The sequence below is a fragment of the Tenrec ecaudatus genome, chromosome 14 (assembly GCF_050624435.1).
Source record: "Tenrec ecaudatus isolate mTenEca1 chromosome 14, mTenEca1.hap1, whole genome shotgun sequence".
Lineage (NCBI taxonomy): Eukaryota > Metazoa > Chordata > Mammalia > Afrosoricida > Tenrecidae > Tenrec > Tenrec ecaudatus.
The window spans coordinates 97,009,094-97,035,498 of NC_134543.1; the positions used below are offsets into that span (position 1 = coordinate 97,009,094).

The 26,405-nt window shown below is 43.8% G+C and overlaps 1 protein-coding gene, 1 non-coding gene and 1 pseudogene across 3 annotated transcripts in view; all 3 read right to left on the reverse strand.

Moving 5' to 3' along the window:
- GPR176 (G protein-coupled receptor 176) overlaps window positions 1–26,405 on the reverse strand; it is a 171,787-nt gene that overhangs the window by 64,763 nt on the left and 80,619 nt on the right. The window lies entirely within an intron of this gene.
- On the reverse strand, window positions 2,512–2,675 carry LOC142427009 (U1 spliceosomal RNA). Its single transcript, XR_012779856.1, has one exon. It is a non-coding gene; the product is annotated as a U1 spliceosomal RNA (small nuclear RNA).
- LOC142425579 (E3 ubiquitin-protein transferase RMND5B pseudogene) lies at window positions 15,331–16,787 on the reverse strand (annotated as a pseudogene).

A 26,405-nucleotide genomic window follows, 5' to 3' on the forward strand; every position in this document is an offset into this window, starting at 1 on the left:
TCTGATTTTCTCAGCATGCAGACTGAGTAAGCATGATGAGAAGATACAACCATGATACACACCTCTCCTGATTTTAAACCATGCAGTATTCCCTTTATTCAGAGTGCAAAGCCTTTATTCCGGTCACATCCCTGATGAGTTTTCCTGGGTGTGTGGCCTAATCTCTATATAAGTAGGCACTAGAGAGCTTGTTTACGTCTTTTGGATACAGCTCCTGCAACTGGCTTATCTACCTCTGGTTCTCTGGACTTAAGACAACAGCTTAATGTATTGCCTGGAGACCCTGGGAATCAGCAACTTGTCTCACCACTCCTGGATTTTGCCCATAGTGTGTTCTCATAGTAATTAGGACAATTTATTTTGTTGATGTTGGTTAAATGGTGTACTTTTAAATAACATTGAGAATTCTGAAATCATAGGTTTATGTGCACTTGGGACAGTTCTACTTTGTCCTTTTGGGGTTGTTATGGGTCCAAATCAACTCAAACGCACTATTTTAGATTAACCTTCTGATGAAACAAATGTTTACACCCCAACTGATCTCTTTTTTAAAAGACATTTTATTGTGATTTGGGTGAGATTTTACAGAGAAAATTATTTTCCCATTCAACAGTTGATACCTATTTTGTTTCATGGTATTAGTTGTGATCCCTTCAGTGTAATAGCATTCTCCTCACTTCCTCCCAGCGTCCCTTCATGACCCTGCGCCAGTTTTCCTGCCTCTTCCCACCTTCTGCACTTTGTTTCTGGGCGTATCCTGCCCTTTGGGGGTCCCATGGATGTTACTGTTCACTTCCTAGGCCTGTCTATTGTCAAACTGGTCCCTTCTTGTTGAGTGGTTTCTTCCTGATGTCAGACACGAATGCGCCATTTTTGTTTAAAAAATAACTGAATGGCCTACATTTAATGCAGATGATCATGGGGTATTAAAAAAACTTACTTCCTCCGAGATACAAGATGAGGGTCTGGCACTTTAATGAACCTCCAAGCCTGTAAGGCAGCGAACGCTTGGTTCTCATCCAGCAGCATCAACTCTTGTTTTCTAAAGAAGAGCAAGTCAGTGGGCTGCTGCCCCCTGTTGTCATAGTAACTGCAATTTCACAAGCCAAAATGATTTTCTCAGAGCACAGACTGAAAGTTGCTTTTTTCCCTTTTCTTTTTGGTTTTGGAGCATGTGTTCGCTTAGAACATGAAGGGTTTGGTGCCATTTCCAGGCATCTCCTTTGTCTCAGCCACGGGTTGTTTCTGAAAATGTCACGGTGACTGAAGACCAAGGGCACAAAAGGATTTCCAGCATTGTCCCTTAATTAGACTTTTGATTGTAATTGCTCCCTGGGCTGCTATCTGCCCCTGAACAGTCTTTTGGGACTGGGGCCCAAGGATATCCTCAAGCCATGTAATCAGCTCCAACCCACCAGGCCACAGTAATCCGCTGACATGTGTCCTGAAGGAAAGGCCTGCATATTCCTTTATGTCCTGCTGTTCTTAGTCTTCTGGTCTAGTATGTCCTGCTGGCCCAGAAATGAAAGGATGATGAAGTAGTTTGACTATACACTTATGAGAAACAGGGGAAAGATTCATGAAGGCAATGGTTTCTTATTTGAGAACAGTTTCCCAAAGGCCCAAGAAGCGATCTAAGGTACATATACTACCATCCCCAGGCGCCGCCCCCCACCCAGCTCCCTCGCCCCCCGGTCTCTACCTTGGCAAATGCTGTAACGTCCTACAGCCTTCTTGCCCTGAGCCCGGTGGAAGACCTCAGAATCCTTCTCGACACTGTACTCGGGGAAGCTGCTACCAAGCTACTGGACTGAACTTCAATCCTACTGCCAGCGGGGACTAAAATCATGACCAATGTTTCCAAAAGTTAAATCCAGGGCTCTTTTCGACTGTAAGGTCAAAAAGGAACTATAATATGAGAATTAAGGTACTTTTAAAACAAGCACAAAACTAGCCGACAATTATATCCAAGTGTATAACTCAAGTTAGGTGATTAAAATGATAACTGAAGTTGGAAATAACTGTAAGCTAGTTTTTCACTTTTTGTTAATTTTTTTAGGGAACCTTGGTGGTATAATGGTTATATGTTGGGCTGCTAACCACAAGGTCAGCAGTTTGAAACCACCAGCCCTTCAACAGGAGAAAGATGATACTTTCTACTCCTGTAAAGAGTTGAAGTCTCAGAGACCCACAGGGGCAGTCCTCTCCTATCCTTATAGGTCACTATGCATTGGAATTGACTTCATGACAGGAGATGGTTTTTTAGTTAAAGTCGTTTGCAAAGTGAACTAGTCCATACCTATGAATTCAGGCAGTTACAATATGATAAACTAGGTCATAGAATAAATCCCACATGGACCTACTAGCTTTTATCTTTTGCCCAAATATAGATTGTAGTATTAACTAACACGTATTAGCTCAGAACTATCATTACTAATGGAAAAACAACTTGAGGCACAGATCAATTTGAAATGTTCCTTAGAAACAAAGCTTGTCTGTCTTCCCCCCCCCCAGGGGAGAGTGCAAACGCAGTCCCCCACTACCACAAATTATGCAATCGAGTTTCCCACATTTGGGGAAATCGCAGGGGTCAGCACATCCGGAGTGCAATGGATAAGCCTCGCCCTGGGAAAACCACCTTCGTGATCATGGTATCTCCCCTGCCAGGTAAGTATCGCTTGTCTGTCTTATAGCCAATAGTATCCCTAAGTCCAATGCTTGATATATTACAGGCCTACAATAAATTTCCACTGAATCAATGAACAAATATCTTCTTCCTGCTCTACTGCAGTCATTATCTTTTTTTGCGCGCGCGCACACACACGTAGTGACATTTATCCCCCAATTTTGCGTCCCGGTGACATTTATCAAAGATGGGAGACATTTTTCATTGCCACAACTAGGAAGAGGGATGTGTTATTGGCATCTAGGAAGTAGAAGGTAGGGATGCTATTGAATACCCCTTACATGCATGCCATTGAATACCCCTTACATGCATGCTATTGAATACTCCTTACATGCATGCTATTGAGTACCCCTTACATGCATGCTATTGAATACCGCTTACATGCATGCTATTGATTACCGCTTACATGCATGCTATTGGATACCGATTACATGCATGCCATTGAATACCGATTACATGCATGCCATTGAATACCCCTTACATGCCTGCCATTGAATAACCCTTACATGCATGCTATTGAATACCCTTTATATGCATGCCATTGAATATCCCTTACATGCATGCTATTGAGTACCCCTTACATGCATGCTATTGAATACCCCTTACATGCATGCCGAGTCGACTCTGACTTATAGAGAGCCTATAAAGAGGTTCCAGAGTGCTGGAAGTCTTTAAGGGAATAAACAGTCTCACTTTTCTCCTACAAATCAGTGGGTGAGTCGAAACCACACATCTTGTGGTTACCAATCCAATGCTAAAGTGACCCCGAGTTCCTCTACAATACTGTCCTGTCCAAAATGGCAATCATCTAAAGGTTGAGAATTCATGCTCTAGAGCTTTCTACTAACTAAAATTATCCATATAAGATGCTTAGTGAGGACCACAAACATATTTGCTTTTGTAATTATTATTATCCTCATCGGACATAATTTTAATCTTAGCTAAATTTTTATTTCACTGACTTGCCTTTGGTATTACACACTGAAATCAAAATACTTACAAAATGATGACCTACTACATGCTCTCCTGCATTTACTGTCAGAAAACTTTTGAGAGAGGGAGTCCACAGACCAGTCAAATGTCTCTGGCACCACCTGGCCAAGCCAGTCCCAAGGGGCAGCTAGGAATAACTCTCTGAGTTGCCAGAGACCCCTTCCTCACCCAATAGGGCTCTCCTAGAGCCAATCAGAACCTGTGGTCTAAACTCTCGCCCAAAAGAAAATCTCAAGTGATCTTCCCAAGTTGCGGCCCTTCCTGAATGTCTTCTTCAAAAGACCATTCTAAGCCATAGAGCTGTTTAGATCAGGTCCTTTGAGGAGATTGTGTAACCAGGATTGCAGCCAGGTCTCTTTAACACCGCAACTAAGTGAATTGCTCTGACCACCTTAATTTCATAATGAAGAAAACTCCAAAGGTATTATCTGAGATTTCTGCTAATATCTATGAGTTTACGTCCTTAGGAACTCTTTCTATATTCCCCATCGTACTTTATGATGCCCAGGGCAAAGCTGCAACGTTCTTATTTAGCTCCAAGCCTTAGCTCTCTGGACACTTCTGAGAGTCCTTGAGCTGCCAAATAGCCCATAATAAATGCCTTTCAACTAGCTAGAGTAGATTCCGCTGAGCTTGAGGACCAGGCACGCTGGTGAGGCAATGGTTAAGTGCACGGCTGCTAATGAAAGCTGACAAAGAGCTCCACCCCAGAACTGGCACTGTGCATCTGTAAAGGTCGTTGCTGTGATGTGCCACCAAGTGCATCTCCACGCACAGTGGCTTCAAGAGACCCAGTAGGACTGTTCCACAGGATTTTTTGAGGTTTGACCCTTACAGAAATAAACCCTCTGAGCTTTCTCCCAGAGTCACCGGCAGGTTTGAAGGGTCAGACTTCCTGTTAGCAGTCAAGTACTTAACCCCTGCACCGCCAGGGCTCCTTTTGAAAATCCTATGGGACAGGTGTACCCTGTAGCACATGGCGTTCCCATGACTCAGAATCGTTATTGCCTGCGTCTGTGTGTGTCTGCTGTGTACGGGAGTGCCACGGGTTGGAGCCTACTAGAAGGAAATGGATGCACAGATTTTTTTTCTTTAAAGAATTCTCAGTCCTTTAATTTCAGAGTCCACATAGTTTAGCTCACTGACATCTGGGTGGCAGTGGGGGGATTACAGGGATCTTGCCTCTAGCAAACCCCAAAGACTATGGAAACAGAGCCCTGGGGTGTCTGCTCAAAGCTTTGAGCTCAAATCCTCTCCACAGGGTCATCTCTCAACCAGAACTCTAGTTTTCTTTGGTTTCTAGGTCTTTTGAGTTTATTAACAACTTCTTAATTTCTTTTGCTTTTGCTCCAGTATCTATACATCCAACTGGGTTTTTAAGTCTGAAGATGTTCAGACCCTGGGAACTATGGGAACTGGAGTTTGTCTGTTCACGGCTGCCATCTCTTTGTTTTCAGAAGCGGAGATGCTCAGAGCTAGAACGTCAGCGTCTGAATCTTCCGAGCTAGTGTGCGGCTGCTGGCACTAATCACTTCATTTTGCAGTATGCAACAGTTTTCCTCCTTTGTAACTTCTGCTTTGCTAGGCCAAAGTGGCCAGCAGAACTCAACTTCCACTTTCCAGCCATAAGCAACTAGGAAAGCTCAATCTTTTGTTTTTTAAATACATCGAGATATTTGTTTTGTTTTTCACACACTTCCCAGGCTCTTGGGCAAGTTTTAACAAAAGTCATATGCATCAAAAATCATCTACTCTAAAAACAATACGATCCTTTTCTGATCCATACCAAGAGGTGTCCAAGCGACAACAGGACAGTAAAGAAATGCTTCTCTCCCTGCAACATGCAATCTCAAGATTTACTAAACTACATGAAGAACTGCAATTTCAGGGCCTGTCCCTTTCTCACCTCCCACCCCCACCCAACAGCTCACCCTTCCTGAGCTTGTCAGGGTTTTACAGCAGCTTCCTCCAGCTGAACTTCCTTTTTACAATTTCCCTTTTTCTTCTTCGCTAAAGGATTTATTGAGGAAGAAGTCAGAATTTTTATTAAACTGGTTCATACTAAGTAGTAGTCCCTACAATAATCAAGGAAAGAGAGGTCTCTTTAATCTGAAAACAAAAGAGCTGATCTGAGCCATAAAGAAACAAAACATAAAGGGGGACCGATTACAAGGATCTACATGTGACCTCCTCCCTGGAGGACGGACAACACAAGAGTGGGTGAAGGGAGACGTCGGACAGGGCAAGATATGACAAAATAATAATTTATAAATTATCAAAGGCTCATGAGGGAGGGGAAAGGGAGGGGGTAGCGGGGAGGGAGGGGAAAAATGAGGAGCTGATGCCAGGGGCTTAGGTGGAGAACAAATGTTTTGAGAATGGTGAGGGCAATGAATGCACAGATGTGCTTTACACAATTGATGTATGTATGGACTGTGATAAGAGTTTTATGAGTCCCTAAAAACACGATTAAAAAATAAAATGAAATTTTAGAAAAGAAACAAAAATGACTGGGGGGGAGGGAGACTAATATAACAGCTTTCTAGCTCCCCAGAAATAAGAGAATTCAAGAGAAACAAAACGAAAAGCCCTTCAAGACAAACTTATACTGAGCAGCCTTGTCGGGGGTGTGGGGGGGACCTTAAATAACTCCTCTAAGGTAGACATAAATTTAACTTTTAAAAGCTTTTAAAACACCCTTGATAAATAAATTTTCCCCTACAGGGATGCTAGTTTGGGATCTAGGCTCCTTGCTAGTCCAGATTTAACCAATTAATCATGTGGGATACAAAAAGATTTCTCCCCAGGTTGTCTCTCTCAAATACATGCCAAACCTAAGATGCTGCTTGCTATACATGGTAAATGACTGTACACTTGGAGGTCAATGCAAGTGGCTTAGAGGTTATTCTCCCTAAGGGTTATCAGCCACCTACAGCAACCAGACTGTCTAGTCTGTCCCACCCTAAGTAGGGTCCACTCCCTTCTGATAAGGATAATAGATTGTTTCCCTGAAGAAGAGCCCCGGGAGGTCAAGCCCACTCAAGGGTGACCAAGGTTAGGCTGCCATCGAGTCAAGGGTCCACCCATCTTGTCACATGTGTACCCCTAGTCCCTCCCCTTCCTATTTTGTGTACAGCTAAATCCCTAGCTCATCCCCTTCCTGTCACACTTATGCCTATTGTACAGCCCCTTTCTGTGGTTACCTGCAATCACGCCCCTAAGTATATACAGGCCTTGGTCAGAAATAAAGAAGAGACCTCTCTCCTTCTCCCCCGACTCCACCCCTCCGCCCCACCCGCTCTCTTTTTGGACCTGGCTGCTGAGCTCATGGCCATCCGAAGGTGAGCATGCTACCATAAAATGTGTCTGACTCCTTTATTTCACTCTCTCTCCTATCTATCCAGCTTCCATGACTTTACTATGATCTTCGTATACTATAACCGTACAATTGCTCCTATGAACCCCCGTGGATGCTAGAGGCTGGTCTACTCTAACATCACCGATGGCTCATATTTAACTTTAAACCTACTGCCTCTAGTTCACTAGTTCTCATTACCAAGGAGGACACACTGACTTTCCCACCTCTATTTCCAAGTGTGGCACTAATCCTGACGTTTCTGTCCAACAAACTGAATTCATCGCACTTGCCAGAACCTGCAGACTAGCTTAAGGATGTTCTATAAACATTTTACTGACTCAGCTGTGTCTTAAGAGATACTCTGAAGGCATCCAGGGCTTCTTATTTCACCCAGGACCCAAATTAAAAGCAGTCCTCTAAGGCCTACTGCCCTTCAGCTTTGCTTCTTCCCCTACCACTGCCACTATTAAAATCCAAGCTCACCAACCTAAGAGGCCTCTCAAACAGTGGAAAGCAAAGGCAATGACGTAACTCAGTTATTAAAGTTTCTTCTACCTTCCAAGTTCCCATGCCCCCAACCCCCAGAATGAGCCCAGGGGTGGCCCAAATACCTTGGCCCACCATGAAAAGCAGGGATTTAAAGAAAGTCACACAGCCACATCAGTGCCAAAGAGTCCAACATGGGTCCTTCCTCTCCTTCAAAGGCAAGAAACGTACTGAGAAAAACTATCATAGAGATTAATGAAGAAACTTTTAAATGCTTTAATCAATAAGGAAGTCATTTTATCTACCACTAACACCACTTATTTATTAAAACCCTTGCCCCAGAAGATTAATACTAAAAAATTGTAAGGGTTACTTGTCCCAAGTTTGGGGGCAGGGGTTCTATGCCCCAAGTTTTGAGACAAAGGTCCTCAGACTAGATCTAAGGGAGATCCCCAATCATTTTAATATTGTTCAATCTAATGGAAACAGCCTGGAATTATGCAGCCAATTCCACATGTCTGTGTTGGTTTTGTTGTTGTTGTATTGTGCTGTTTTGGAAGTGGTATGCAGCTGATGAGTGTCATCAAACCATAAAGAAACGCACAGGGAGAGATCCTATGAACCTGTTGTTTGAAAGGGCTCCAGACCCCCAGGGAGTGTGTGAATCTCACCTGAGATGGTGTCTACTTGAATGAAATCTATGTTGAGTTGCCTATAAAGGGAGATGGGAATCTATCTTGACGACTTCAGTTTAATAGAAAGATCCATCATTAGATCTAGGTTTCTCCCCCACCCCCCACCCCTACGTATACCGCCCCCACCCCCCAGCTGTGCCACACGCAGTTGCCCTAAGCCTCAATTCCAAGAGACCTTGCTACTGGTTTCTATTTTATGAATTAGGCTTTCAGTAGCTACTCTGAAATACCTTAATATAAATGGATCCATTTGAAAATTACATGGAAAATATATAATACACAATTTAATTGGTATAACACGGCCTTCAAGTCAGTCTAAAACTTTCTTTTTCATAGGGTGCTATAAGGCGAGCAAAAAGACAACCTTATGGAAAGCTAATGATTCCTACCTCCAGGTGGTATGCTTAAGTTAGATACGATTTCTTCAGGGAACTTGGTGTGATTTATTTAATGATAAATAAGTATTAATGTAAAGGAGATAATCTTAATAATCTAAGGAGTTAATGAAAATGAACTCATTTTGACAAAATTTTCTGTCTTTAACAACAGTGAAAAATGGCATGGCAGCGTGTCTCCACAAACCTCCACTAACATCACCAATTGGGAGGTGTCATTATAAAGATCAATAGCCTAGGAAGCAGGGGAGTGTGGATATACTTCCTCCCCCTAGCCTTTGTGCCAATGCTGGCACAGCCGTCCGTCCTATGGCACGCTTGACTTCTTTGCTGCGTTCACTAATTCACAGGCAATGCACACGATGGTAGGTTTATCAGGGAAGCAGCAGACTCTTCAGCTTCACTGATTGGTGCCAGAAGTACCGCACTCCATCAGCTAGTCTTGGCTCAAAAGTGCTCACCTCTCTGTTCCATGGGTCAGAAGGCCTGCATGTCGTTTCCTGCTGGTATCTGGAGTCTGCTGCTTCTGTTACTTCCATTTCTCCCCCATTGCTTCCCACCATCTTTGTTACAACTCTATTTCAAAGGTCTAAGAATTTCACAGGGACCCTGGGTCGAAAAGGTACACTCTACTCCTTCTCTTTTGGTGGTAGACAAGATCCCCTCTCTCTGCTTACTTCTCTCTCCTTTTTTCTTTTGCAAAGTAAAGGCATGACTCAAGCAAGGCTGTTGACACCAATATGGGCAGTAACTTGAGGATACCCTCCCCTTAACCTGACTCATTAACAAAACAAACACAGAAGTCAGGATTTACAAAGCACATGGTGGAAGAGACGTATATCAAGTCACAACATGGAGGTCAACCACAATACTGAGAATCATGATCTAGCCAAGGTGGCACAAACCCAAATCGTCACAGGTTCCATTTGCCTTCTCTGCATGGTCCCACCCCATCACGGTGTGGGAAACACAATGACTATGGTTAGGAGGTCCATAGTAAGCAGCTCACTGCATTGTTGCAGCCTTGAAAGCAAAATCTTTCCCAAGTAACTTAAATTGGATATTATAGAATGGACATTATTTAAGGAAAGGGGGTAATTTTGTCTGAAAATAAGGAATGTACTAGTTCCAGAAAGGGAAGAGAGAGGCACAAGCCAAATCTAGACAAAGGAAAAGGAAACGGCCAACAGTTAACATTTCTAAAACTAGTGAAAACCGTTGGCGTTTACTGGACAGAGAAAGGCGTGGTGATGACAAGGCCAACCACTTATGAGAGAATAAAACAGCCAACAACAGACACCGCTGTCCAGGCACTTCCAACGCATAGTGACTCGATACAGTGTTTTTGAAGTTGTAAAGCTTCAAAGAAGGAGATAAACTCATCTTTCTCCCTTGGAGCATCTGGGAGGTTTGAACCACTGACCTTGCAGTTAGCAGTCAAAAGCTTAGCTGACAGCGCCACCAGGGCAGCTACCCATCAGAAGCAGGTTAGTGCAAAGGCAGTGTCTGTGGTGGCTGAGGTGTGAGAGTTCATGGGTCTCCTTTGTAAGCAGGGTGCCCTTAACAAGAAAGACAGCAGACAAATTAAAATATGGAGACACACACTTGATCTCCACAGCAATGTCATGTCAGCGACCGTGGATTACTAAATTTTGGACTACAGCAAGTCACCTCATTTGGACTTTTATCTTCTTCCATGCTGTGTTGGTGAAAGGACTGATGATTGGCTGCGTCCCAAAAGAAGGGTCCAATTAGTAGCACAGAGTATGAAGTTTACTCATACTTCAATTCCAGCTTTTCATCTGGTAGAATCTTCTTTTTTTTTTTTTTAGGGTTAGGGTTAGGTTTAGGGGTTAGGGATTAGGGGTTAAGAGTTAGGTTTAGGGTTAGGGGTTACTGTTAGGGTTATGTTTATGGGTTAGGGTTAGGGGGTAGGATTAGGGGTTAGAGGTTAGGATTAATGTTAGGGTTGGGGTTAGGGTTAGGTTTAGGGTTACTAAAATCTTACATTTATTCAATTGTAACTGAAGATTCAGTTTTAGAGTTACATAATTTCATGTCAAGTGTTGATATATAAAAGTATAGAGGTGGAGTCTAGCCTGTCAATCAGGTCACAGCCTGATGGTGCCTCCTTGTGGGCATGGTCTTCTCATAAAGAAGGTCCTGGGAACCTCCCCGCCTCTGTCTGCCTTCATGATCATGGCGGAGAGTCATTCTGAGACATGTCACAGTCCTGGAGACACATGGGCACCGCCATGGGATCCATAAGACTTTGCATCCAAGGGCCAGTAATATTCCTGCATTCAGCATCATTGCTTGTAACTGCATGAGCCTGAAGAGGGACTAATGGACTAGTACCAGACTTACAGACTGGAGTTGAACCGGGTTGGGATGTTTCCCTGATAAACAATTACTTCTTAATGTAAAGCTTTCTCTTACACATATGAGCCACTGGCTTTGCTTCTCTAGTCAACCCAGCCTAACACATATGGAATGTTTGAATATTTACTATAAGACTTTCAGTTTGACTAGAAATGTGAAAGTTGAATTTAGTGAATGATCTCTCCAGTTCCATATACATCAAGTGTCAGGTCTTAACTCCTCTATCCTTTACAATGGGAACTTTGAATTATATAAAAACTGTACCTTTCATGTGCCAATAGTTTCAGATCCATTTCAGGTTTTTTTGGTAACTACATTTGATTAGGCCAAGGAGCCTTCTTTTCTTGTTTACGCTAGCAAAAATTGCAGGAATTGGAGAGGTTTAAAAGAGAAATGGTTTTATGATTTCAAGTGTTAGCCATCCCATGTTAGATACACATTCTATGCATTTGTAATTTATACCTTACAAAAGGAGAATATCTTTCTTAATACCCTCTCTATGTAGTTCTTATATTCTTTATAATATTGTCTGCAAAATTGGTTTCCTCTTAAAACAGGAATTTCAAGGATAGTGGGGTGTAGGTATTTCTTGCTGTCTGAAAATAATACTCAACTATTGGTAGCTAGAATCAAATTTTACCGTTCAACCTTGGTTAATGCTCCATAGTTCACATACCGCAAAGCACCTAAGAAACATTTCTTTATTGGTCAGAAACTATGTTGGAAGACTTTCATATTAAGAGTAAACATTTAATGAATATCTTTTTTCATTTTATTGGGGGCTCTTCCAACTCATTATAAACCATTCATAATAAATCATTTTAAGACTTTAAGAATTTCCTAAAGCATGCAAGATATAAAAAGACTCTAGCTGTCTCCATGATAGTATAAATTACTTAAAGTAAAATCGGCTTCAAAATATATAAGGGCACTATTATATGGAAGGAAAGGGGCTCCACATATTAGTTTTGAATGTAAACTAGGTCTTAAAGGTGTTATATAGGCTTTTTAAAATATAAGCTATCTTGTACTATTTTTCAAGTCTGTTTCAGGCAGGAAATTGAAGTTTTTGATGATGAGTGATAAGTATGTCATGTCTTAATATATTGCATCACATGTCTCATTCATTCTCAACAAGTATTCTTGGCTTGAATTCATTTGTTTCCTTTGTTTCATATTTTATGTTCAATTTCAGGAAAAATAACCTATATATAATTGGCATTCCCCTTTTTAAAAATCACTTTATTGGGGGCTGGTACAACTCTTATCACAATCCATACATACATCCATTGTATGCCAAGCACATTTGTACATCTATTGCCCTCATCAGTCTCAAAACATTCACTTTCAACCTGAGTGAGCCCCCGGCATCACCTCCTCATTTTTCCCCTTCCTCTGCGTTCCCACTTCCCTAATGAACCCCTGATAAATTTTTAATTATTATTTTGTCATATTTTACACTGCCTAATGTCTCCCTTCATCCATTTTTCTGTTGTCCGTCCCCCAGGGAGGAGGTTATATGTAGATCCTTATAATTGGTTCCCCCTTTCCACCCAACCCTCCCTTTACCCTCCTGGTATTGCCACTCTCACCACTGGTCCTGAAGGGATCATCTGTCCTGGATTCCCTGTGTTTCTGGTTCCTATCTATACTAAGGTACATCCTCTGGTCTAGCAAGATTTGTAAGGTAGAATTGGGATCATGATAAAGGTGGTGGGGGTGAGGAAGCACTTAAGAACTAGAGGAAAATTGTATGTTTCATTGTTGCTATACTGCACCGACTGGCTCGTCTCCTCCCGGCGACCCTTCGGTAAGGGAATGTCCAGTTGCCTACAGATGGGCTTTGAGTCCCCAATCTGCACTCCCCTTCATTGACAATGATATGAGCTTTTGTTCTTTGATGCCTGATACGTGATCCTTTTGGCACTTCGTGGTCACACAGGCTGGTGTGCTTCTTCCATGTGGGCTTTGTTGCTTCTGAGCTAGATGGCCGCTTGCTTACCTTCAAGCCTTTAAGACCCCAGATGCTGTATCTTTTGATAACCGGGTACCATCAGCTTTCTGCACCACATTTGTTTTTGTACATAAGCTGAAGATATTGGTCTACAGTGATCGTGGTGGGAAGGTGAGCAACATGGAATTTTGGCATTCCTGTTAACAAGGCCTTATAATCTAAGCCTGAAAAATCTCTGAAGTTTCCTTTATACTTAAACATGGAAATTGGTCTCCACTGCACAGGGGCAGTGACAATGTCCTGCCATAAGAAGTCAACAGCTTTCTTGAGACCTTAAAGCAGATCACTCCAACGCTCCAGGCTTGAATGCTTATGTGTGTACCGTAAAGAGTTCTCATTACTAACATGGACCCACAAACGGATAAGACTATAACTTGATTTTTTTAAGCTTTCAAAAAACAGTGACTCTGCAGTCAGGGTGCGATGTAGCACCGATGAAGAATACAGCTTTCCCCCAGATCCTGGATGCTTCCTCCCCACCAACTACCATGATACGAATTCTACCTTGCAAGTCTGGATAGAGCAGAGGTTGTACACTGGTGCATATAGGAGCTGGAGGCACAGGGAATCCAGGGTGGATGATACCTTCAGAACCAGGGGGTGAGGGGCGATACTGGGAGAGTAGAGGGTGAGTGGTTTGGAAACGGGGAACTGATTACAAGGATCTACATGTGACTTCCTCCCTGGGGGACAGACAACAGAGAAGGGGGTGAAGGGAGACGCCGGATGGGGCAAGATATGACAAAATAATAATCTATAAATTATCAAGGGCTCATGAGGGAGGGGGGAGCAGGGAGGGAGGGGGAAAAAAGAGGACCTGATGCAAAGGGCTTAAGTGGAGAGCAAATGCTTTGAAAATGATTAGGGCAAAGAATGTATGGATGTACTTTATACAATTGATGTATGTATATGTATGGATTGTGATAAGAGTTGTATGAGCCCCTAATAAAATGTTTTTAAGAATACAGTGACTCTGGGTTAGAAATTCATTAAAGAGTTCAGTCCAGTTCATCAGGAATTAACAAGTGGTCATGTTTGGGCCTGTGGTCCACTAGGTCAGCAGTTCAAAACCACTACCTGCTCTGGGAGAAAGACAGGACTTTTTATTCCCATAAACAGTTATGGTCTCAGAAGCTCAGGGGAACAGTTCTAGGCTGCCCTATGGGGTCGCTGTAAGTTGGCTTTAAGTTGAAGGCAGCAAGTTGACTGCTTTATTTTAAATTTTATCAGTTTCATTGAGATATAATTCATATACGATATAATTCATTGGTTTAAGCATATTTTTTAAACAGTGCAGTCATCATCTCAATTAGTTTTGGAATAATTTCTTCATTCTTTTTTTGGAAATTTTAAGTTTTATTGGCATTTAATTCTCATGTACAATTTAATAGTTCCATCATATTAAGAAGAGTTGTACAATCCTCACCAGTCAATTTCAGAACATTGTGTTCTTTCTAGTTCTCATTGTTGTTACCTCCCCATATCTTCCCAATCTCCTCTGCCATGCCCCAAGGTTAATTATTAGTTACTGTCGCAAAAGATTTATGTATCCAGGATTTCATATACAGATAACCATACAAGTTTCTTCAAAATTTATAACTGTACCTTTGTTCTGAAGTAGGTTTTTGCAATTATAGTAAGAATGTATGGCTGTATGGTTAGTTAGAGAGGGTTCTGTTCAGGCTTGCAGGTAAACAAGCAGCCATCTAGCTTAGAAGCAACAAAGCCCACATGGAACAAACACACCAGACTGTGGGACCATGGGTGTAAAAAGGACCAGGTATCAGGCATCAAAGATCAAACAATCTTATCATTGTGTGTTCACCTCCCAGATACAAATGGGTGCACAAGCAAATGTGGTGAAGAAAGCTGATAGTGCCTGGCTACCAAAAGATACAGCGTTTGGGGTCTTAAAGGCTTTCAGGTAAACAAGCAGTCATCTAGCTCAGAAGCAACAAAGCACACATGGAAGAAGCACAGCAGCCTGTGCGATCACAAGATTCAAAGGGATCAGGTATCAGACATCAAAGAACAAAAAATCATACCATTGTGAATGAGGGGGTATGCGGCGTGGGAACCCAAAGCCCATCTGTAGACAACTGGATATCCCCTTATAGAAGGGTCATGGGGAGGAGATGAGCCAGTCAGGGTGCAGGTTATCAACGATGAAACATACAACTTTCCTCTAGTTCTTTTTTTTTTTCACTCAGACTATTTACAGTAGGAAGTAGATACATAGAGTTTATTGTACAGTGGGAGGGAGATGGCCACAGTTGGGACCTGTGGGCTGCCAGCCATTGGACATGGTGTGGCAGTTAAGAGCCCTGGCTGAAGGCAGGGATGGGCAGATGTCTGCTGAAGGCCAAGTCCTTAGCTACTCAGTTGCTACGAAGCCAACAGCAGCTACAATGGACTTGAGAACAGGCTGGTGCAGTCCATCCCTGCCAGCAGAGGAGCCAGCTGCCTGCCCAGGACAGGTGGTTCTCTTCCTCGGTTCCTGGAGGGAGCCCCATCAGCCGGCTGCTCTGCAATGATCAGAGCCTCTGGGCCAACCACCTGACAAGGCTCAGACACTGAAGGCCTTCAACAAAGTTCCTTGCAGCAGGAATCAGAAGATGATGCATTTCCCATCTGCCGGGTTCTGCTCCATCGGACAGTACAGACACTTGCGCTTCCCTCCGTTAATGAGCTTGTTGAGCGCATCTCGGGAGATCACGTGGCCACAGATGAGCTTAATGGGAGGGTTGGAGTCTGACGTCTGCTGGCGGAGGATAGGGCAAGCAAACACCGAGTGATACCAGCACTTCATGCCAAGTTCAATCTCGATCGGCAACTCATCCTTGTGACTCCAGACTCCAGTGCACTGGCGCTGTTCGATCACGGCTTTGATGTTCATCAGCACGGGCAGGGCCACACAGCCAGAGGCAAAGCTGACGCTCAGAGGGGACTCCACAGAAAGCCTCAGCAGGGAACAGGCGTCCCGGGTGAAGGTCTCGCAGATCTCAGCCCAGTGACTGTTGTCCAGGAGGTGGCAGTAGGGTGACTTCTCCAAGCCCAGCCGCAGGTACACCAGGCTGCCCATCATCACCTGGATCTCACGCTGGTGCAGCCGAGCAAAGGGCTGGAAGTGCCCAGCGTAGATGAGGGCCTCCAGCTGCTTCTCCGGGCCGCCTGCCAGGAGGCGGATGAAGTGCAAGTGGTGCAGCTTGAACTCCAGTGAGCTGTTGAGTTCCAGTAGGTGCTGCCTGTGGGAGACGGCCCATTCCAAGGCAGGGCCCAAGTCCTGTTCATGCAGAGCTTCCAGGATGCAATTCAACTCCAGGAAAGGCTGTTTGAAGTCCAAGTCCACACTCAGCGTTGACTCCTGGCACAGCTCCTCGGCAACGCTGAGCAGGCCCTGCTGGTACAGGTGCTCCACGATGGCCATCTGCAGGATCTGCTGCTGCTTCTCCCGCGAGTCCCACACCGCATCGGAAACCATGCCGCAGATCTCCGAGTCGAAGTTCCTGTCTATGGCTTTGCCCACGCGGGACACGCTGCTGTGAATGTCCTTGTGGTTCAAAGCCAGCTTCTGGGCGGTGTCTTTGATCTTCCGGCAGCACTGGGACATCACCAAGGAGAGAGTGGCTGAGAGAGGGGTCCCCTGGAGGGCTGCGCTGGCCAGCTCCGCCCTCAGCTGGCCCACGTAGTGCAGCAGCTCCTCCAGGCTCAGCTCGCAGTGCTGCCCGTAGGTGAGCACCTTGTCCAGCTCTCTCTCCACACATGCGCACTGCTCCATGGTGGCTGCCATCAGTTGATGCCAACTCCTAGCGAGCCTATAGGACAGGGGTTCCGAGTAGGACGATTCGTCCTCCCGCACAGCGTCCTGGAGATTTCGAACTACTAACCACTGTGCCACCTCGGGCTTCCCCAAACTCCCGAGCTTCTGCCTCTAGTTCTTAAATGCTTCCTCCCCACCACCACTACTATGATCCCAATTCTACCTTACAAATCCGGCTAGACCAGAAGATGTACACTGATACAGATAGGAACTGGAAACAGGGAATCCAGGGCAGATTATCTCTTCAGGCCAAGTGGTGAGAGTGGCTACACCTGGAGGGTGGAGGGAAGGTGGGGTAGAAAGGGGAAACCGATTACAAGGATCTACATATAACCTCCTCCCTGAGGGATGGACAACAGAAAAGTGGGTGAAGGGAGATATCATACAGTGTAAAATATGACAAAATAATAATTCATAAATTATCAAGGGTTCATGAGGGAGGGAGGAGTGAGGAGGGAGGGGAAAATGAGGAGCTGATATCAAAGGCTCAAGTGGAAAGAAAATGTTTTTGGAATGATGAGGGCAATATATGTACAAATGTGCTTGACACAATGGATGTGTGTATGGATTGTGGTAAGAGCTATATGAGCTCCTGATAAAATGATTTTTAAAAATGTTCTGAAACTGATTTGGGGTAGCAATTGTACGATACTGCTTGATATGATTGAACTATGGAATGGTATGTCTGCATTCGCGCCTATAAAAATAGTTTTGGGGAAAAACCACAAACTTGCCATTTGATGATAAGTGCAGATGCATACTTGTCTTTCTCAGTGTGCTGATGTAGACTAGAAATTTGACCTGTTAAAAAGCTAACCTCTATGTGTACATTTTGTCATATGCACCTAGAGGCACCTGTTATTCAATGTCTCTTTTGAGAAGGTATTTGACACAATGTGGACTCACTTGGATGACTGATTTAATAACATTGACAATGTCAAGCGAAAACAACTGATGGAATGAGATTTTACATTAAGGAGATGTGAAAAGGACTCCTGAAACTGTTCTCAGTCACCATGAACGCCCTGCACAAGATGAAACATTGGATGAAGAGCGAAGGAGACTTGAAAGGGGAGAGAAAGGGGAGGTGGGGAATGGACTGTGATTAAGACTTGGTTAATTAGCATTGACCTTATCTGGGTTACAGTTATGAGACAGTTATAAGCTCCATCTTAAAATGTCTAATTCTAACCCTCCAGGGGCAGGCAGGGAATTCCTTTCTAACCTAGCTGAGTAAACATTCCTGGCGGACACTCTCAGTCATCCCTCAGCGCAGCCAGAATCCCGATTCTTAGTCTCTTTATGCCACAGCGATGAAGTGTTGACAGAAAGGTTGAATTGCTTCTTCAGATCAGCAGAAGTGAAGATTTCAGTTTAACTCAGACCTGTCTTAATTTTGTTTCATTTAGGAGTTTCATTTTAGGCCAGAAGCCACCCATTTCGGTTATGCCAACACTTCAGTTTTAAGGTTTAAGGTCCACAAACACAATTCATATTTTTAATAAATGAGCAATCCTGATTAGGAAAACCCTGAAAAGAAAGAGCAATGTGGGAAGAATAGTCCCACTGCCATCAAAACATTTTGCGAAGTGTCTCTGATTAAAACAGTGATATTGAGAACAGACAGATAGAACAGGAAGTCAAAAACATAACAAGTGTATTTGGAAATGCAGAACATGATAAAAATAGCATGTCAACTCAGTGGGTATTCTAGGTCGGGTTCTCTAGACACACGTACACATGAAGTTTCCATACAGAAAAACTCATTGCCAGTGAGTTGATTCCAACTCATAGTGACCCTATGGGACGTGTAGGACTGCTCCAGGTGCGTTTCTGAGACCGCAATCCTTTACTGGAGTAGAAAGCAAGTCTCATCTTTCTTTGAAGAGTGGCCGGTGGTTTCAAACTGCTGTCCTTGTCCTTGACTGTTAACAGCCCAATGGGTGCTGTATGCAATAGGTAACCACTATGCCATCAGGGCTCATATGTAGATAGATAGATAGATAGATTGATTGATTGATTTATATCAAGGATATGGCTCACAGAGTTGTAGAGATAAGTAAGTCCCAAGTCCATGAGTCAGATAACTCAATAGCTATAGGGGTTAATGAACTCAAGCTAGGTAGGTAGGTGAGAGGCTTCTAGCCGCAGAGGCAACTGAATCCAAAGTTGACAGATGAGAGGGCAGACTAGTGAGGACACCTAGGACTGGCAGGCAAAAACAGAAGGCAACTGATTCAAGTCCAAAGAAGCCGGGGTTGAGGATCCAGATGCAAGCTCCAGACACAGCAAAAGGCAAGCAAGCCTCCCACTTATATTGGAAGCAGGTCACACCCTTCAGGTGATCTCATTATCGGGGGTTTCTAGGCCTTCACTGCCCAAAACTGAGAATCTGGCCCGGTCAAGTTGACATAAAAACCTTAACACTGGGCAAAAGTTGGATTTTTTTTAATAATTGCAGGTAGTCAACTAAATCAACTTAGTTTCCTACTTCAGAATATACACTAGAATATAATTTAACTGTATCCTAGATTTAAACAAAAAAAACAAAAGTCCACAAGTACCAAAAGCAATGATGGTAAATTATTGTATAATCTAGAAGTGGAAAATAGTTCTAAAAGTGGTTCAAAATCCAGAAGCAATGAAAGGTAAGATTGACAAATTTGACTACTTGTAAGAAAATATCTAAATTCATTTCTGACAGGATTAATTCCTCTAGTGTATAGAGTCTTCAAACCAAGGAAAGGGATTATATTTCATGTGGGTAAATGCGGAGAAGCAACCTCCTAAAGGGAAAAAACCCTGTACAGTACTTATAAAGAACCAATGGGAGAAACATGAACAAATAATAATTTATAAATTATCAAGGGTTCATGAGGGGAGGAGAGAAATTAGCTGATATCAAGAGCTCAAGTAGAAAGAAAATTTTGAAAATGAAGATGATAACAGAAGTACAAATGTGCTTGACACAATGGGTAGATGGATGGATTGTGATGGGGAAATGGGAGCAACAGCAATCAGTACAAGAAAGAAGAATATATTTTAAAATTCATTGTGGTGATGATTGTGCAATTCTTTTTAACATGATTAAACTATTGAATTGTATGATACGTGCACTACATGCCAATAAAACTATTCAAATATTATCTGTTTAAAATATAAACCATTTTAGTTGGACACAATCCAGATATCATACAAATCAATAGTTAAGTCCTATCAAGAAGTTGTTGTACAACTGCTACCACGTTTCTCTTGTAGGATTTCGACTGTAGTGTTTACCACAATCAGAGAGGTGCCTGCTTTAACTTCGAGAGGTGCTCTCAGTCACTCTATCTGCATTATGTATAATGTTGGCTCCTGGCTTTTCTTTTTGTGTCTGTAAACAAATTTTTTAACCATTTTAAGTCTTGTAATTCACATACCATACAATTCAGTGGATTAAATTTTAATGAGTTGGGCAATTAAGAAATGAGTTGGGCAAAAGAATAAAAAAAAAAGAGTTGTATGAGTGCCTAGTAAAATGTAAAAAAAGAAAAGAGGAGAAAAAAATGATTAGGGTAAAGAATGTACAGATGTGCTTTACACAATTGATGTATGTATATGTATGAACTGTGATAAGAGTTGTATGAGCCCCTAATAAATTGTTTTAAAAAAAAGAAATGAGTTGGGCAATTTTTAATGAGTTGGGCAATTAAGAAAACTGTTAAAATACATACAGGAAAAACCTGAGACAGAAAATTAAAATTTTAAAGTTGTACACAATGAAAAGAAAAAGCAGCTCTAAAGAGAGGCCAATCGTCCTGCAGTACGGAGGAAATACTCAATCTCATCACCAGAGAATGGCAAATCAAACTACACTCAGGTGACAGTGCTCACCCACCATGTGGACAACGCATTGTATTGCAACACGTCAGTGCCTTGCTGTTGGAAATGCAAACTGCTTTGAACCCCCAGGAAGGAATGCCTAGCACATGCATATACACCTTTACAACATCTAGGAGCATTACATGTGCATGTACACTTGGACCTAGCAATCTCACTTTTCTGAATCCATCCAAAAGGTGCATTTCCCCAAATAGGTAACAACACATGCAATGGTTATTCATTGCTGCATTATTTATAACAGTTAAAATTTTCCTAATAGAGACCTGGTGAATTAATTCCATATAAAAATATTTGGAAGTATAAAAAAGAAAGAAAAATCTCTATAAGCAAACATGGAATGATTTTCCCCCCAAGATATATTGTTAAGTAAAAAACCAAACTGCAGAAGAGAATATAAATTATGCTACCTTTTGCATAAGAAAGAATGCAAATATATGTATGCTTATGTTTGCAAAGCAAGAACCCCAAAACTAATGAAAATGAAAATCTATACAGGATGGAGGGGGAGGAGGAAGGGCACAGAGGGCCGTGAATGAAGATCTAAGGCAGAAAATCAGGGTAAGACAGAGGTGAAGGGACTGGAAGGGAAAGAGCAAAAAGAACCAGGTCCTGAAGAGTCCCGGACAAAGGCAAAAGATTCCATTTAGAAAGATAGTTCTCCACCTGAGACTGGAAGGGAAGGTGGTGGGGGTGATACTGAGGTGAAGATGGAAGCTTCTTGTTAGGTGCTCATGTCTGCTGACCTCATAACATGAGTTGGCTTTCTATCAGGGACCAAGGATAAGTAAACCCACCACCAGAGCGCAGTGTGTGTTTCATGTACTCCACTAGAAGGTGCAATAGGACCGTGGAAAGGAGGACCAGATTCAGGCTTCAGGTTTTCAGGTGAGAAGAGGCAGAGAAGGATGGGGAGAGGAGACAGCACGTGCTTAGACCTAGGAAAAGCAAGGCCTGCCAGGGAACATCAAAGGGCAGCCCTGCCCCCGTCCCACCTTGAGATTGATGTAAAAAGTTCCCCTAGGCCAAGGAAGCTGCAGGAGGTGCAGAAGGACTTTGAGTGGAATCTTCGGGAATAGACGGGTTGGAGGGGCCAAGACAGTAAGCAGAGAAATGAGGTTAACACAGCCACCATCCCGCTTTATGAGGGATGACAAAGACGGTGGTGAGAGCCCACCTGGAGGACGCTTTCCGAGGTCCAGCTGACAGTGGGGAAGATTCCCAGTGAGACCTGAAAGCTGCAAAGAGGTGCTCACAGTACCCAGATCACTCTCCTGGTACATCCGGCCCGTAACTGCAGATAAGAACTAGGATCAGTGAGCAGGCGTTTCTCAGCAGGAGTACAAACAGAGAAAGTGCTGTTTGATGCCTGGGTCTGCCCAAAAGATGCCGAGGAAGAAAGGCCTGGCGATCTGCTTCGAAGAAAGCATCAATTTGAAACTCTATGGAGTGTAGTTCTACTCTGCCATGCAAGGTCTAGCCAAGAGTTGACGCTGAATCCACAGCAGCCTGTTCTTCCTTCCTTCCTTCCTTCCTTCCTTTCTTCCTTCCTTCCTTCCTTCCTTCCTTTTCTTTCTAAACGGAATCTTCCTATTAACTGGATCCTAGCTATTGCAGTGCTCACGCATTGGGCTGCTAATTGCAAGATGAGCAGTTTCAAACAATGAGCCACTCTGCAGGAGAAAGGACTTTCTATTCCCAAAGAGTGAGTTACAGCCTCTTAACCCCACAGGCGCAGTTCTACCGTGTCCTGTAGGATTGCTATGAGTCGGTGTTGATCAAGGGCAAGGAGTTTGGAGGGTTTTTTTGAGCAACTTGCTCAGGTCATGATGCTGCCTGCTGAGTCAGTAACACCTCACTAGAGAGGCTGACTGAACTCACAAGGGACCTTCAACCACCAACGGCCCCAAGGAGCAAGCAAGAGAAAGAAGAAACCAGCAGAACGCCCATCTGGGAAGATGAGTCGCCAGCCCCACCAGTCACTTGTTTGACGAAGCCTGGCTGTGCTTCAGGAGTACATGGGTCACCGTGAGGCACAACCGACTCAATGGCAGTAGGTTGATTTGCTGTTGTTTTTCTCTTGAAAAGTACAACGATCTGTTCGCTAACCTTTATGTTCGCTATCTTTCCACCGGTCCTGGGGGGGTCCCGGGAACTGCCCCCCTTAGCCTGAAGTCTATTTTGGGGGCTCCTCAGGGGCTTTGTGGCTTTTCTTTGCTCCATTATGGATGTGTTATGTTCCCTTATTTGTTCACCCTGCTATGGGGGTGGGGTTCAGACTGGACTCACTCCCTGCCATGTGTCCCCAGTATTGACCTCATCATGGTACACTCCAGCGAGAGGACATCGTGTCTCCAGCTGTTCTTGGCCCCACAGCAGGGATATAATTCTCTGGGCGTGGTGTGCTGATATAGAGTGTAGACCCTCACTGTCTTTTTCCTTCTTGGTTGGCTTCCATGTGGGCATGCGGGCCATTCCCTCTCCCCACCCTGTCGGCTTAGCGTGGTCCTCTGTAGCACAGACTTCTAGGGGGGCGTCAGTTTGGCTCTGATGGGGGCCCGCCCTGTAGACCTCTCTGTTCAGGGGTTGCTCCATGTGGTTACGTTGCCCTCAAGGTTTGGTGCCCTGTAGTGGAGTCTGCACTCATGCTCCCATTTGTGTGGAGACACAAACAATACCCTCTGCCTGGAAGGATTAGTGCCCTGCTATCCCAGTGCCATCATCTCCCTCTCTTTTTAATCAATATTCTGTTTTCTTTTTTTGGTCTCCATTATAGTTGTTTTGCCTACTTCTATAATATAGACATGGGAAACAAGCCTGAGGAGACAAGCAATGGGACCGATGGTTCCAGAGGGATTGGGGAGGAGAAGAAGGTGGGGAGGGGAGAGAGGTGAGCAAACAACACCATAGACAGGGGAACAATTAGGGAATTAAAATCAACAACGAGGAGGGCCTAGAGGTCCTGGTGGTGTTAGAGCAACAGCAATCTAGCTGAGAGGAACCACTAAGAGGCAGAAGGGTGAGAGTAATAGTGGGGCAGGGGGGAGGTAAAAGGAAACAGAGGAAAGACCTAGGAAGCAAAGCTAAGGATAGAGGTATAAACATAGGTGTGCACAATGTAAATATAGTAATTCGTAAAGAGAGGCATTGAAAATACATTGAGGAAATGGAGGAACTTTGGGTCTCTGTTCGAGCCCTCCCTCAATGCAAGAACACTTTGTTCTAACAACCTGGCACTCTGTGATACTCAACCTCCCAGCCCAATCGCTGAAGACAAAACGGATGCATAAGCAAATGTGGTGAAGAAAGCTGATGGTGTCTGACTATCAAAAGATACAATGCCTGAGGTCTCAAAGGTTTGAAGTTAACAAGCAGCCATCTAGCAGAGAAGCAAGAAACCCACATGGAAGAAACACACCAGCCTGTGCAATCATGAAGTGTTGACGGGATCGGGTAACAGGCATCAGACCCAAAACAAAACAAAGAAAAACATTGTTGAGAACAAGGGAGGGTCTGAGCAGAGACCCAAAACCCATCTGTAGAAAACAGGACATCCCTCACAGAAAGATCACAAGGAAGGATGAGTCAGCCAGGGTATCCTACGGCAATGAGGACACACACAGTCTTCCTGTTTCTTTGAGGCTTCTTCGACACCCCCCAATACCATCACCTCTGCCCTGCCTTTCAGTTCTGGCTAGACTGGAGCATGTGCACTGATACAGATAAGAGCTCACAACACAGAATCCTGGTCAGTTAAACCCCTCAGGAGCAGAAATGGGAGTCGCGATACCAGGTGGGTAGGGGGAAGATGTGGGGAGGAGGGGAGAAGGGGTAAACCGATTGAAATGTTCTAAGCATAACCCCTCTACCCGACTGAGGGAGAATGAACAACAGAAATGTGGGTGAAGGGAGATAGCGGTCAGTTTAAGATATAAAAATAATAATAATTTATCAAGGTGTCACTAGGGGGATGGAGAGGAGATGGTACCAGGGTTCAAATAAAAATTAAATGTTTATAAAATGATGATGGCAACAACTGATGTATGAATTTTTATAAGAGCTGTAAGAACACCCAATAAAATGATCTTTAAAAAAAGAAATATATATATGTGTGTTAGTCTGGGTACTTTAGAGAACCAAATCCACAGAAACTCATGTACAAGAGAGAGTTTTATATAAAGGTTAAGTGCACATCAAGGAATCATTCCAACCCAGTGCTGCCCAAGCCCACAAGTCCAACATTAACACAAATGTCCAACACCAATTCACAAAGTCCTCCTAGGTCTTCTCCTCGGGGATATCCTGTAGGACGTGAGCCTTGCCAGCTAAAACAGGGAACTGGCTAAGGCAGCTGCACCCTGGTCTGACCATCAGAGAGCAAGAGACCTGAGAACTAGAAAGGCGAGGCTCACCAAGCCATTTATCTCTCCACCCTTCAATTAACCTCACATGTGTTTATCGGCCAGGTTGGCACAATAAACTTTAACTATATCAACACATAATAAATAAAAGTACAACAATCAAAAAAATAGACAGTAAGAACACAAGCTGCAAAAACGGTTTTTCTCAGCAAAGATAACCATTAAGACAGCTTACGAACAAGCAGACATCCAGTGCTGACTCTGGATACAAGGAACCTTCTATATTGAAAGCAGTGGGGCAGGTGGGATCAGGGGGTTTTAATGTAACAGCCAAAGAGATACTAAAACAGAATTAATTAACAGCATGGAAGGTTCTTCTCCAGAGCTGATGCACTCAATCTTAAATGTAGGGCAGGCAAGGAGGTCACCCAAAATCACGGTTGACTGTACCCACTACTTCTCCAAAAAGCCTGCTGTGATTCTGCATTGGGTTTGTAAGGACTCTTAAGACAGCAACTTTATTTGAAACATCGATCCTAACCTTGCATTATCCCAGTAGCTACAATTAAATGTGGGGCAAGACCAAAATCTCAGTTATCAGGCCGCCTGCCCATCCTCCAGTGTTTGTGTCCACAGGAAGGAGTAAAAGGAACCGGGTCAGGGCCTCCCCCTCTTCACATGCTTGGCCTTCACCGGAGGTATTAGTCATGGAACAGATTCAGCTGGTGGACGCAGCTGAGGCCTGTGGAAATGGAGACGAGGTGGAGTTGATTGACTGGGAACCCAGTTGCTCCAACTCGGGGTGACCTGTGTGGGTCAGAGTAGGACTGTGCTCCTAGGGTTCTCCGTGGCTGGGCTTTCAGAAGTGGATCACCCGATTTTTTCCCCAGACACCTCTGGGTGGCCTTGAACCACCAACCCTTCTGTTGGCAGCTGACCACATGAACCATTAGCCAGAGATTTCTTCCCCAAGGCTTACAGACCATTTTCTGAGACATCTAAAACCCCACCACCCCCCAAAATCAAGACATAAGTGCCCTCTTTGTGCTGTTCCACAAAAGCACTGCCCTTCGCCACCCTCCCTACTTGATTTTTGCAAGTAAAAATTAAGGTGGGGGGCTTGTCCTTTTGTTTTTGTCATCCTGGTGCTAGGACCCATCCTTGTACTTTATATGAGAATATGGGGGGCAGGAATACTTAAGTCTAGTGAAATAAAAAAATACTTTATACCTCTTCCACCATAAAAACCTTTACAGAGAAGTGAAGATCCTGAGCTCTGGAATCCCCAGTAACTCAGCAGTTGAAGCCAGGCGCAGCTGCAGCAGCCGGGCAC